This window comes from Helianthus annuus, chromosome 12, assembly GCF_002127325.2.
Source record: "Helianthus annuus cultivar XRQ/B chromosome 12, HanXRQr2.0-SUNRISE, whole genome shotgun sequence".
NCBI classification, from domain to species: domain Eukaryota; kingdom Viridiplantae; phylum Streptophyta; class Magnoliopsida; order Asterales; family Asteraceae; genus Helianthus; species Helianthus annuus.
This window is the reverse complement of record NC_035444.2, coordinates 163,548,473-163,562,741: the sequence shown is the minus strand read 5'-3', so window position 1 is coordinate 163,562,741 and position 14,269 is coordinate 163,548,473.

The following is a 14,269-nucleotide window of genomic DNA, read 5'->3' as shown; positions in this document are numbered from 1 at the left end:
CTATTGATCTCATTCCCATAGTTTTGGGAAGTTTCGACGTCGTGATTGGGATGGATTGGTTATCCCAACACCAGGCATAAATCTTATGCAGTGAGAAGATCATTCGAATTCCACGTTCTGGTCAAGAACCTCTCGAAGTCCAAGGCGACAAGAGTGGTGCTGTGGTTGGCATCATCTCATTCTTAAAGGCTCAGAAGTGTTTACGTAAAGGTCACACAGCCATTTTGGCCCTTGTTTCAGATGCATCGGCGAAAGAAAAGAAATTGGAGGATATTCCAATTGTACGTGACTTTCCTCAGGTGTTTCCTGAAGACTTACCTGGCTTACCGCCTCATCGTCAGGTTGAATTTCAGATCGAGCTCGCTCCAGGAGCAGCACCCATAGCTCGCGCACCATATCGTCTAGCTCCATCAGAATTGGAAGAATTGTCAAAGCAGCTACAAGAGCTCTTGGAAAAGGGCTTCATTCGTCCAAGCTCTTCGCCTTGGGGAGCTCCAGTGCTTTTCGTGAAAAAGAAAGACGGTACGTTCAGGATGTGCATCGACTACCGTGAACTCAACAAGGTGACGGTGAAGAACCGTTATCCTCTTCCACGCATAGACGACTTATTCGACCAGTTGCAAGGGTCGTGTTACTATTCCAAGATCGACCTACGGTCAGGATATCATCAACTGAGAGTCCGCGAGGAGGACGTCTCCAAGACAACATTCAGAACTCGCTATGGTCACTATGAGTTCTTAGTTATGCCGTTCGGACTTACGAACGCACCTGCTGTATTCATGGATCTTATGAACAGGGTGTGCAAACCCTATCTCGACAAGTTCGTCATTGTTTTCATCGACGACATCCTGATTTACTCCAAGAGTCAGGCGGAGCACGAGCAGCATCTTCGTCTTATTTTGGAACTCCTTCGAAAGGAACAGTTGTACGCCAAGCTTTCAAAATGCGACTTCTGGCTTCGTGAAGTCCACTTCTTAGGCCACGTGGTAAACAAGGATGGGATTCACGTCGATCCATCCAAGGTAGATTCGATCAGGAACTGGCCTGCACCGCGTACACCGACAGAAATACGCCAATTCTTGGGTTTGGCAGGCTACTACAGACGGTTTATTAAAGACTTTTCAAAGATCGCGCAACCACTTACACTACTGACACAGAAGGGTGTCACCTACCGTTGGGGCAACACGCAGGAAACTGCTTTTCAGTATCTAAAGGATAGGCTTTGCAGCGCACCTATTCTTTCATTGCCAGAGGGCACAGAAGACTTCGTAGTATATTGTGATGCATCCATCCAGGGTCTTGGATGTGTGTTGATGCAACGTGATAAAGTGATAGCCTACGCCTCTCGTCAACTCAAGGTTCACGAACGAAACTACACGACGCACGATCTAGAGCTGGGAGCTGTTGTTTTCGCGCTTAAGATATGGCGACACTATCTGTACGGTACCAGGTGCACGATTTACACCGATCACAGGAGTCTCGAGCATATCCTTAAGCAGAAGGATTTGAACATGCGTCAACGACGATGGGTCGAGTTACTTAACGACTACGAATGCGCCATCAAGTACCATCCAGGCAAAGCCAATGTTGTGGCTGACGCTCTAAGTCGAAAGGACACCTTACCGAAGCGCGTGCGAGCGCTACAGCTTACGATTCAGTCTAACCTTCCAGCACAGATACGAAATGCTCAGGTAGAAGCATTGAAGCCCCAAAACGTCAAGGCTGAAGCCTTACGCGGCTCACGACAACAAATGGAACAAAAGGAAGACGGCGCCTACTATGTAACGGGCCGGATTTGGGTCCCTCTCTATGGCGGTTTACGCGAACTTGTGATGGATGAAGCTCACAAGTCTCGCTACTCGGTACATCCAGGGTCAGATAAAATGTACCACGACATCAGCACTACTTATTGGTGGCCTAGCATGAAGGCCCACATCGCTACGTACGTTGGAAAATGTTTGACCTGTGCGAGAGTCAAGGTTGAATATCAGAAGCCAGCTGGTCTACTTCAACAGCCTAAGATACCTCAATGGAAATGGGAAGAAATTTCCATGGATTTTGTTACATGCTTACCTAGATCTCAGCGTGGGAACGATACAATATGGGTCATAGTTGATCGACTCACCAAGTCTGCACACTTCCTGCCGATTAAGGAAACAGACAAGTTCTCCACTCTCGCAGACGTCTATCTTAAAGAAGTTGTTTCGAGGCACGGAGTGCCCACCTCCATTATTTCGGATCGCGATGCACGATTCACGTCAGAGCTATGGCAAGCAATGCATAAATCTTTCGGCTCACGATTAGACATGAGCACAGCATATCATCCTCAGACGGATGGGCAGTCTGAACGAACGATTCAAACACTTGAAGACATGCTTAGGGCATGCGTTATCGATTTCGGCAACGGCTGGGAAAAACACCTCCCATTGGTGGAGTTTTCATACAATAACAGTTACCATACCAGCATTCAAGCCGCTCCATTCGAGGCATTATACGGACGTAAATGCCGGTCACCTCTCTGTTGGGCAGAGGTGGGGGATAGTCAGATTACGGGTCCAGAGATTGTAGTGGACGCCACAGAAAAGATAGCACAGATACGACAACGCATGGCGGCAGCACGCGACCGTCAGAAAGCCTACGCGGACAAGCGTAGAAAGCCTTTGGAATTTCAGGTCGGAGACCGGGTTTTACTAAAAGTTTCACCCTGGAAGGGTGTGGTGCGTTTTGGCAAACGGGGCAAACTGAATCCGCGATACGTCGGACCATTCGAAATCTTAGAAAATATTGGCAAGGTAGCCTACAAGTTGAACCTACCAGCTGAACTCGGAGCAGTTCACAATGTCTTTCATGTGTCGAACCTAAAGAAGTGCTTATCAGATGAAACCCTCATCATTCCTTTTAAGGAACTCACTATCGACGAGCGGTTGCAGTTCGTCGAGGAACCAGTAGAAATCACGGACCGGGATGTGAAGGTCCTCAAAAGCAAGAGAATCCCTCTTGTTCGAGTTCGTTGGAACTCCAAACGTGGCCCAGAGTACACCTGGGAACGCGAAGACAGGATGACAGAAAAGTACCCCCAGTTATTCGAAACCAATGCTACCACTACTGAGGCTGAAGCTACTACTTCGGAATTTCGGGACGAAATTCCAGATCAACGGGGGGAGGATGTGACACCCCAGGAAAACCAGTGAACGCTATAACTTACCTAGCTTCCTCAGTGAGTGCATACCAAATTTCGGGACGAAATTTCCAATTAGTTGGGGATAATGTGACAACTCGTACTTTACCGTCTCGTACATTACGTGTAACCATTGAACTAGTGTGATTACGTGATTATATTGATTTATTGAATGTTACATGTTACGTGATTTATTGGGATTGCATATGTTACTACTTGGGCCGATTAGTAAATCACTACAAAAACAACCCACTCGGTCAACATGGTGGACTCGAGACCCATGTGGGGTTTCGGCCCACACCTACTCTACGTATATATACACATACACATCTTAGGGTTTTAGTTTTTACAATCTTTGCAACCACAAAGCAACACACACACAAGCTCTCTTGTTTTCTCTCGTTTTACTTGGAACCCGACGGCACAAGACCATCCGATCCTCCTCTTGTTCGGATCACCCTTCTTCACTCGTAATCGGTTAGTATGTTTGCTTGGTTGATGTATGATTCATGTGAAATTTCTCATGTCCATCGGCTTGTTTTTGATGATTGTATACCGATTGATACTAGTCGATTTGTTTGGTTATTATGATTGAATGATGTATGTTTTGCATGATCGTATGATGTGATACTAATTGATAGTACTCATGATAGCCGGCCATGTGTGTTGACTTAATCGGATCATAGTCGGTTCATGTGCTAAGTAAATCGGATTAATTGATGATCTCGGCTATATGATTATATGAATTGTTATGGTTTTGCTCATATGTTAGAATGTATTCATGAATGCTTCGGTTAGGGTTCTTGATAAGAACATGTGAATCATGCTTGTTTGATCGGATATTGAATAAGATAGAAACTGTTAATTGATATGGTCAAACTTGGAAACTGATAATGTTAATTGATTTGCATCAATGCGTGTAACCGAAACTGATTGCATGAAACATGGAAACCAGTTACACACACACGGTTGCGACTCGGTATCACCAGTTGCGAGTCGAAACCTCACACCATCAAGCAGCACAAGCCGAGACCATGGTTGCGAGTCCCGTTACGACTCGTAACCGGACCATGATGAACCGAAATCACCATTACGACTCGCAACCTCCTGTTGCGACTCGTAATCAGCTGTTGTGACTCGTAATCCCGGTTGCGACTCGAGATCGCCGGTTGCGACTCGAGACTAGCTGCACGTACACTGTTTTGGGCCTACACTGTCACGGGCCCAATCTTATGACTGTTATGTTATTGGACTGCTTAACTGTTTGGGCCTACACTGTCACGGGCCCAATCTATTGGGCCAGATGAATGAACTTATGACTGTTACGTGATTGGACTTATGTACTGGACTGCTATTCGAACTGTATACGTGATTCTTGCCATGATTATATGTGTATGCATACGTGTAGCTTATACGTGTAATAGTTGAGTACGAACCTAACGTGCATAAGTAACCATGATAGGACGTGGTTGATCTCTTACTGTATACTTGAGCATTTTATTGTCTGCCGAGCAAACCCAAGTGAGTTCACACTCCTACTAAGGCATGGGATTCCCGGGTCGTGGGAATGGGATAAAGGTTACCATTGACTAAGAACGTACATATGCTTTTCCTAGACTATCACCTACCATGATCCTCGGATGTCAGGACGGTTCCGTAGGTTAGGATAACACCTACGTGGTCATATGCCAATTACTGCCTCGGATGTCAGGCACGCACGTAAAACCTACGTGTACGCATTACTTACTTCTATCCTCGGTACAAAGGATACGTACGTGAAACCCACGTACACCCCCGCGTCTCCTATCCTCGGTTGTGAAGGATACGTGCGTAAAACCTACGTACACCCCATACGCGCTACTGTTCTCGGAAGAAGAACATGGATGATACGAGTAGATGATACGAATAGTCTAGTGGTCACATAACATGGGAAGCCCCCACCTATACAACTTACTATCGGCCCAGTAGAGCCACCCGTTATTTACTGTTACGCACTTACTTACTGTGAACTCGCTCAACTAGTTTGTTGATCATTCTGTTACATGCCTTGCAGATCGTTAGGTACATGGAGCTTGCACAAAGAGGAGCCAGTCGTTGTGGACAAGGATCGTATTACTATGTTAGACACTTATGACATTTCAGTATTTTTAGCTTGGGTTTACAACAATGCTTCCGCTACTCAAACAATGCTTGGTTTTGAAACATCGATCATGTCATGATGAACTATTTTAATGACTTTTATTATTATTAAATGCTATGTTTGATATGATTGATGGCTTGATCCTGGTCATGTCACGCTCCCAAGCGGTGGTACTCCGCGTGTGGATTTTGGGGGTGTGACAGCCCCTCTTTTGAAGGCGACGTTACCCTCAACTCAGTAGTTTGAGTCAGCAAGGATACAATCCTAAAGGGTCGGATTATTGAAAGATAATTAATTAAGTTATTAATGCAAATTATGGTAGGCCCCTCTTTTGGAGGTGACATTACCCTCGACTAAGTAGTCTGAGTCAGCAGGGATACAGTCCTAAATAGCCGGGTTATAGTACTAATAGTAGTTAACTTATGAGGGGATCAAAGAGTTTGGACCCCCGCCATCCAATACCTTTGGGTATTGAAGGAGGTCCTATTAAATTTGACCCAGGTCCCTTGCAAGACCTCTAAACGCTGAACAAGGGCAAGACTCTTACCAAACCGTTCCCTTAACCCTCGACCAGGTAGCCAACATACCTCCATATAGACCGTGGAGATATGAATGGTGAAAATATTTTATTTTATATAGACAGTAAAATAATGCCAAGACACCACGGACAAACGATAAGGAAGAATCACCTTCAACATAAGCAACTAGTTATTAAAGTCATTAATACAAAACCAATTAAGAAGTGCAAAAGATTAAAAATAAAAAGTATTATACTAAACACTTGTCTTCACCAAGTGATGTAAGAGACTTAGGCAAACATGGCTTTGATTGTCAAGAAATCTTACGATTAATCTTGGATCCCGAGACGACTCACACACACTATGATGGACAATGGATGATGGTGGTGGATGATGGTGTTGTGATGGTGGTGGGTGGTGGATGAAGTGTGAGAGAGGTGGTGTGCCAAGGGATGAGTTGAAATGGCTCCAAGCACTCCTATTAATAGGCTGAACAGAAGCCTGGGCACGGCCCCGTGCCCGCTGGGCACGGCCCTGGGTCCACCTAACACACTCTCTCTTCATTAATTGTAATTCGCAATTACAATAAATGCGCCTGCAGCAACCTGACCACGGCCCCGTGTCCGCTGGGCACGGCCCGTGGTGGGCAATAGAAGCTTCTACCACTTTGTCTTTTGTGCCAGGGCTGACCATCCTGGACACGGCCCCGTGTTGAGCTGGACACGCCCCGTGTTGAGCTGGACACACCCCGTGTTCAGCTGGGCACAGCCCCATGCTCAGCTTTCTTCTGGTTTTTGCTTTGGGAGATGCTGTCGAGGAGTCGGGCATGCCACGTTTCTTCCTTTTCTTTGTATTTATGTTGGATTTGGCTGCGTTTTTGCTTCTTTTGTTCATTTAAGCTCTTTTAACCCTGAAAATACAAAAGGAAGACAAAAGCACACTTTTTCCAACATTAGTACTTAAAAGGGTTAGTTTTATGCCTCATTTGATGTAATTTATATGTTGCATTTTACACACATCAAATATCCCCACACTTGAATCTTTGCTTGTCCTCAAGCAAAACTCTTTAATATGTGGTTTACACTCCCAAATGGAATGGGTAGAAGAGAAGGTTTTGGGCATGTCTTGAGTGTCGGGAATCCAAGATCTTTATTGGGTTTTATTTTTATACTATTTACAATCCTATTCGTTATGATTTATTTAGAACGTTTCATAGGATAAATTACTTATTAGGGCATAACATGCCTTTTTTAAAATTCCATTTATATACAAGTTCACATACCTCACGGGGGATCACTCAACACTCGGCCGAAGGTGTATTTTTAGTGAATCACTCGAGAGCAGCATGGAACTTACTCCTACCATAGGCTTGCCAAGCAATCAATCCTCCTCCTTTTTAACTATATACCTTTGTAAATATCAAGAGGACTTTTTGAGTGAAGGGTTAGGCTTGGGCTAAAGGTGGGTGGTTGGGTTAGTGGTTAGTAAATGGGCGAAAAGTGTAAAAAGCGTCGGTTTTCGTAAGACCTTTTTTTTTTTGACTTTTTATTTTAATGAATCAATTTTTCAAACAAAGTTCTTTTTGATAACCTTGTTTGTTTATTTCTATTGGCTTCATTATTATCATCATTTTTCTCTTTTTTTTATAAGGAAGTCATAAGAAAAAAATTGCGCTTTGTTACTAAAATAAAGGGTTTAAAATGAAAAAGGGGTTTTGGTTGGAAAAAGGGTGTTTGTTTTGGGTTAAGAAATGAAAAGGTTTAGGCTCAAAGGGGTTAACTAGGGAGATTTTGGGTAGGTGGTAAAAAAAAGAAAAATAACGGTATAGAAATAAAAAGGGGTTAGTCCTAATGCCTCCATCATTTACTTACTCAAGTTTAAGTTGGTAAGGACCAGGAATGTATCGTCATGGCAAGTTCTAGAGTCGTAAGAAACCAAGCGGCTATTCACACAAGAAACAAAAAATGAGCATTTAGTTTAAAGATATGTATTTGTATGCTCAATAAAGGCTCAAAACTCACTTTTTGTGGGAATGGATTTTTATGTGATCAAGTATATATAATCAAATTTTAACTAGATTTGTCATGCCATTTCATAATTTTCTTATGTTGGTTCATTTTATCACGACGCTATCGGTTGTAAATTTGTAAAAATATAACCTTTTTAGAACTTGTTATTCCCAAATTAAACCAAGACAAGTAATAAAAAAATGAAAAGTTTTTGAAAAAAATTGGGGTGTTTAGCGGTTCCAATCGAGTTTTGTGTAAGGCTTGTAATTAGGACTTGCAAAATTCAAGGTTTTAGCATCCCCCCACACTTAAATTACACATTGTCCTCAATGTGTACCAAAAATAAGTTTTTTGGTTGATTAAAATGTGTAAAAGTGGGTTAAAAACAAGATTTTATGGTACTGGGTAGCTGAACACGGGGTGGTGTTGGCTGAGCACGGCCCCATGTCCAGACTGCCAGTACCAAAAGTAAACAGAAGGCTGGGCACGGGGGCGTGTTCAGTGAGCACAGCCCCGTGTCCAGTTACCTAGTTACCTGAACTGGCATTTCTCCAAATTTTCGGGCACGGGGGCGTGTTGGGTTGAGCACGGCCCCGTACTGAACTTGCTGTAATGAATAAAAATTGTCGAGAGGCTCTGTTTTTGTGCATGGGGTGTTGGTTCAAGCTTCCCTTAATATCCTTCACCATCCCGAGTGTGTTTTATTTCTGAAAATTAAAACTAGACTAAAAAACATAAAAGTTAATCTAAATTAAAACTAAGGTTAGTTCCACGGAATGCCTCCGTGGTGCGCCACGTTTATAAGGGTCTTTGGATAGACCCTCCTTATCGGATGGTTCTGGCTCATCTTCAATTAGGGGTCATTATTGCCAAAAGGATATTTCATTGAGCGCTCAAGATCTATGCTCCTTTTGAATGCCCCTAGTTGAAGAGGTAGATTGTTGAACTTCCGGTTTTTCATAGCTTCATGAGTTTTTTCAAAAGGTCGTCCCAACACTAGAGGAGCGTCATCAAGGATGACAAAGTCGGTTGTGATTACCATTTGATTTGTTTGAACCAAGACATCCTCAACTACACCGATTGATTTTATCACTTTCTGATTAGATAGAAAAATGGGTATTTGAAGTGGAGAAAAATCACTAATACTTAATTTTTCGGAAATGTAATTAGGCATTATGTTAACACAAAGATCTTTATCAATGGTGACATTACAATGAATTTTGAAAAAAACATGGAACCGGTGTAATGTTAATTTAAAAAGGATCTTCTTTTATTAGTGAAGTTTGATCATTAGTTAACTTAACACTTACCATTTCTTCAATTTTAGTGTTAGTGTTTAACTCTTTTAAAAACTTAGCATGAGTGGTTACTAAACAATGATTTTCAAAAGAAGGTGACAAGAGATTAATTTCTTCAAAATTAGACTCTTCTTGAATTTTAACGTTATCTGCCTCACCTTTTTCGTTGTTTAGCTCATGTGTCGGTTTTTCACTTATTTGTTCTTCCACTTTTAATTCCTCAATTATCGTTTCTTTATTTAATTCTTCTCTTGTGCGGGACTCCTCTTCCCTTGCGCGAGATTCTTTTATGCATCTTTCAATAAATTTGAGTTTTTCTATTATCCTATCGGCTATTTCGGTGATAGAGTAGGGATCGGGATCCTCAAAGCTTGAATCCGGTTGTTCAATCCTTGGTTCCTCATAGTACCCATATGAAGTAGATGGTTCACACCATTGTTCTTCATGGTAAGTATATGATGGATAAGGGTCGAAATTTTGTTCTTCATAACACTCATATGAGGTGGACTGTTCACACCATGGTTCCTCATAATAAGTATATGAAGGTGGTGGCTCATATTTTGACTCTTCAATGTATGAGTATGAAGGTTCATACCTTGGTTCATCAAAATATGAGTATGAGGGGATAGGTTCATACCTTTGGTCTTCATAGGATGTGTATGAAGTTGATGGATCGTACCTGGGCTCCTCATAATAGTTGTATGAATTGGATGGTTGAAATAAGTTACAATATTGTACCGAGTGCGGGTTACCACAATTAGTGCAATAGTCTCTCATATAATCATCCTCCTCATAGGTGTAGTTGTAGCCTCCTGAGTATTGATCCATAAGAATCACTCAACAGACCACAACTGAGTCTCGGGACCAGAAAACAAAAACAAAGACGGAAACAGAAGCTGGACACGGCCCCGTGTTCAGTGGACACGGCCCCGTGTTCAGGGTCTGTATCTGGGCGTTTTAATTAAAGTTACTGGCCTCGTTGAGCACGGGGGCGTGTTCGGTGAGCACGGCCCTGTGTTCAGACTCTGTATAGGGTATCTAACTAAAAAATGTGCAGCACGGGGGCGTGTTCGGTGAGCACGGCCCCGTGTTCAGGCTACTGTAAATGCAAACTAAACTAAAATGCAGAAAAATGTGCATGCGTTTTAAAAAGGTTTTGAAAAACTGATTAGGCCGTCGATTTAAACTTTCTTAAATTCCTTGTGTCCCCGGCAACGGCGCCAAAAACTTGATGCGTGTGTAGTGTAATATATTTTAGATATATATTTTAAGCCCTTTTTACACTTTTTAGCCAAGTTTTAAATTTATAAAACACGATATTTACTAACACTAAACACACATATGGGCAAGTGCACCCATCGTGGACGTAGTATAGTGTTGGTAAGATACCGAGGTCGTCCAAGGACACAAGAGCTTTTAGTACCGGTTTATCCTCAACGTCTAATCAAATCAAAATGTTAGAAAAAGATTTTTAAACTAAGAAAATAAAACTAACTAAATGCTGAAAAATAAAATAAAAACAGATAGACAAGATGAATCAATTGGATCCGACTCGTGTGTTAGTATAACCTTTGATTATTTTCGCACTTTTGCACTTGTTTAAGAGATTATCTTAGTTATTGTAGTAGGCCCCTCTTTTGAAGGCGACGTTACCCTTAACTCAGTAGTTTGAGTCAGCAAGGATACAATCCTAAAGGGTCGGATTATTAAAAGATAATTAATTAAGTTATTAATGCAAATTATGGTAGGCCCCTCTTTTGGAGGTGACATTACCCTCGACTAAGTAGTCTGAGTCAGCAGGGATACAGTCCTAAATAGCCGGGTTATAGTATTAATAGTAGTTAACTTATGAGGGGATCAAAGAGTTTGGACCCCCGCCATCCAATACCTTTGGGTATTGAAGGAGGTCCTATTAAATTTGACCCAGGTCCCTTGCAAGACCTCTAAACGCTGAACAAGGGCAAGACTCTTACCAAACCGTTCCCTTAACCCTCGACCAGGTAGCCAACATACCTCCATATAGACCGTGGAGATATGAATGGTGAAAATCTTTTATTTTATATAGACAGTAAAATAATGCCAAGACACCATGGACAAACGATAAGGAAGAATCACCTTCAACATAAGCAACTAGTTATTAAAGTCATTAATACAAAACCAATTAAGAAGTGCAAAAGATTAAAAATAAAAAGTATTATACTAAACACTTGTCTTCACCAAGTGATGTAAGAGACTTAGGCAAACATGGCCTTGATTGTCAAGAACTCTTACGATCAATCTTGGATCCCGAGACGACTCACACACTCTATGATGGACAATGGATGATGGTGGTGGATGATGGTGTTGTGATGGTGGTGGGTGGTGGATGAAGTATGAGAGAGGTGGTGTGCCAAGGGATGAGTTGAAATGGCTCCAAGCACTCCTATTTATAGGTTGAACAGAAGCCTGGGCACGGCCCCGTGTCCATCTGACACTCTCTCTCTTCATTAATTGTAATTCGCAATTACAATAATGCGCCTGCAGCAACCTGACCACGGCCCCGTGTCCGCTGGGCACGGCCCCGTGGTGGGCAATAGAAGCTTCTTCCACTTTGTCTTTTGTGCCAGGGCTGACCATCCTGGACATGGCCCCGTGTTGAGCTGGACACACCTCGTGTTCTGCTGGGCACAGCCCCATGCTCAGCTGGGCACAGCCTCATGCTGAGCTTTCTTCTTGTTTTTGCTTTGGGAGATGCTGTCGAGGAGTCGGGCATGCCACGTTTCTTCCTTTTCTTTGTATTTATGTTGGATTTGGCTGCATTTTTGCTTCTTTTGTTCATTTAAGCTCTTTTAACCCTGAAAATACAAAAGGAAGACAAAAGCACACTTTTTCCAACATTAGTACTTAAAAGGGTTAGTTTTATGCCTCATTTGATGTAATTTATATGTTGCATTTTACACAAATCAAATACCCCCACACTTGAATCTTTGCTTGTCCTCAAGCAAAACTCTTTAATATGTGGTTTACATTCTTAAATGGAATGGGTAGAAGAGAAGGTTTTGGGCTTGTCTTGAGTGTCGGGAATCCAAGATCTTTATTGGGTTTTATTTTTATACTATTTACAATCCTATTCGTTATGATTTATTTAGAACGTTTCATAGGATAATTTACTTATTAGGACATAACATGCCTTTTTTAAAATTCCATTTATATACAAGTTCACATACTTCCTCACGGGGGATCACTCAACACTCGGCCGAAGGTGTATTTTTAGTGAATCACTCGAGAGCAGCATGGAACTTACTCCTACCATAGGCTTGCCAAGCAATCAATCCTCCTCCTTTTTAACTATATACCTTTGTAAATATCAAGAGGACTTTTTGAGTGAAGGGTTAGGCTTGGGCTAAAGGTGGGTGGTTGGGTTAGTGGTTAGTAAATGGGCGAAAAGCGTAAAAAGCGTCGGTTTTTGTAAGACCTTTTTTTTTACTTTTTTTGACTTTTTATTTTAATGAAGCAATTTTTCAAACAAAGTTCTTTTTGATAACCTTGTTTGTTTATTTCTTTTGGCTTCATTATTATCATCATTTTTCTCTTTTTTTTATAAGGAAGTCATAAGAAAAACCGCGCTTTGTTACTAAAATAAAGGGTTTAAAATGAAAAAGGGGTTTTGGTTGGAAAAAGGGTGTTTGTTTTGGGTTAAGAAATGAAAAGGTTTAGGCTCAAAGGAGTTAACTAGGGGGATTTTGGGTAGGTGGTAAAAAAAAGAAAAATAATGGTGTAGAAATAAAAAGGGGTTAGTCCTAATGCCTCCATCATTTACTTACTCGGGTTTAAGTTGGTAAGGACCGGGAATGTATCGTCATGGCAAGTTCTAGAGTCGTAAGAAACCAAGCGGCTATTCACACAAGAAACGAAAAAATGAGCATTTAGTTTAAAGATATGTATTTGTATGCTCAATAAAGGCTCAAAACTCACTTTTTGTGGGAATGGATTTTTATGTGATCAAGTATATATAATTATATTTTAACTAGATTTGTCATGCCGTTTCATAATTTTCTTATGTTGGTTCTTTTTATCACGACGCTATCGGTTGTAAATTTGTAAAAATATAACTGTTTTGGTCAAAAATTATCGAAGCAATTAAGTGATCAAATTAGTTAAGTGAGGTAGTGTGCTAAAAAGTGTGTTGAAAACATGCTAGTTAAGTTGTTTGGAAAAACAGTATTCAGGATACGGCTCAGGATATTGAGTTGTATCTACGATCAAACAATGAGCAAAAAGTAAAGGGGGTGACACGAGTTGTACGAGGAAAGCCCTTGATCAATCTAGATCGCCGGCATAAAACCTTAGGAGCTGACAATCGCAGCTGCCTTGTTCTTCTTATTGCTTTCAACTTCAGGATACAGTGCAGGATATTGACCAGATCGCTAAGTGTTACAATGCTTTTATGTGAAAGTAGAAGTTGCGAGAGAACAAAGTGTAGTGAGTGTTGTTGTGATGTCCTATTCGATCTGGTATACCCATCTATTTATAGTAACGAAATGTAAACTAAAATTCCTATAATCATGGGATGCTCCGAATATTCCAAAGTGAACGTTATAGGCCGAGTAATGCGGCTTCAACGGCTTCTTGTGAACGACTTGGACTGAGTCTTAAGTAGAAAAGGTCTTCATGAACGTTGCTAGCTTCTAATCCACGTACCTGCACATAATCCGTTAGTGATCCTGAGGATACCATTCAGGATGTTACCAATATCCTGAATCAGCATCTCGGATGTGAACAAATATCATATAACCAAGATATAATTCAAGATAATTCTCAGGATATAGGATATGGGCTCAGAATTTCACCCATAACAATTGTCCCCAAAAAATGTTACCGTTAAGTATCCTGGTACTAACAGTTATATTTTTTCCGGAGAACGAGGCAATTAAGTGATAAGACCCATGATGTGATCGCTTGTAATCGTTCAGTCTATATTTACTCATTGCTCCCTATATCTTCTCATGCTTATCTTCTTTTAACCATCACTGAAGAGAAAAAAGGTAAATATTTCCTCTCTCAACTCCATCTTCCTTTTTCATCCTCCTCAATATTCCGGCAACAATATGACAAGGCAAACGAGATCCAGCTCCGGCGATTCCGCA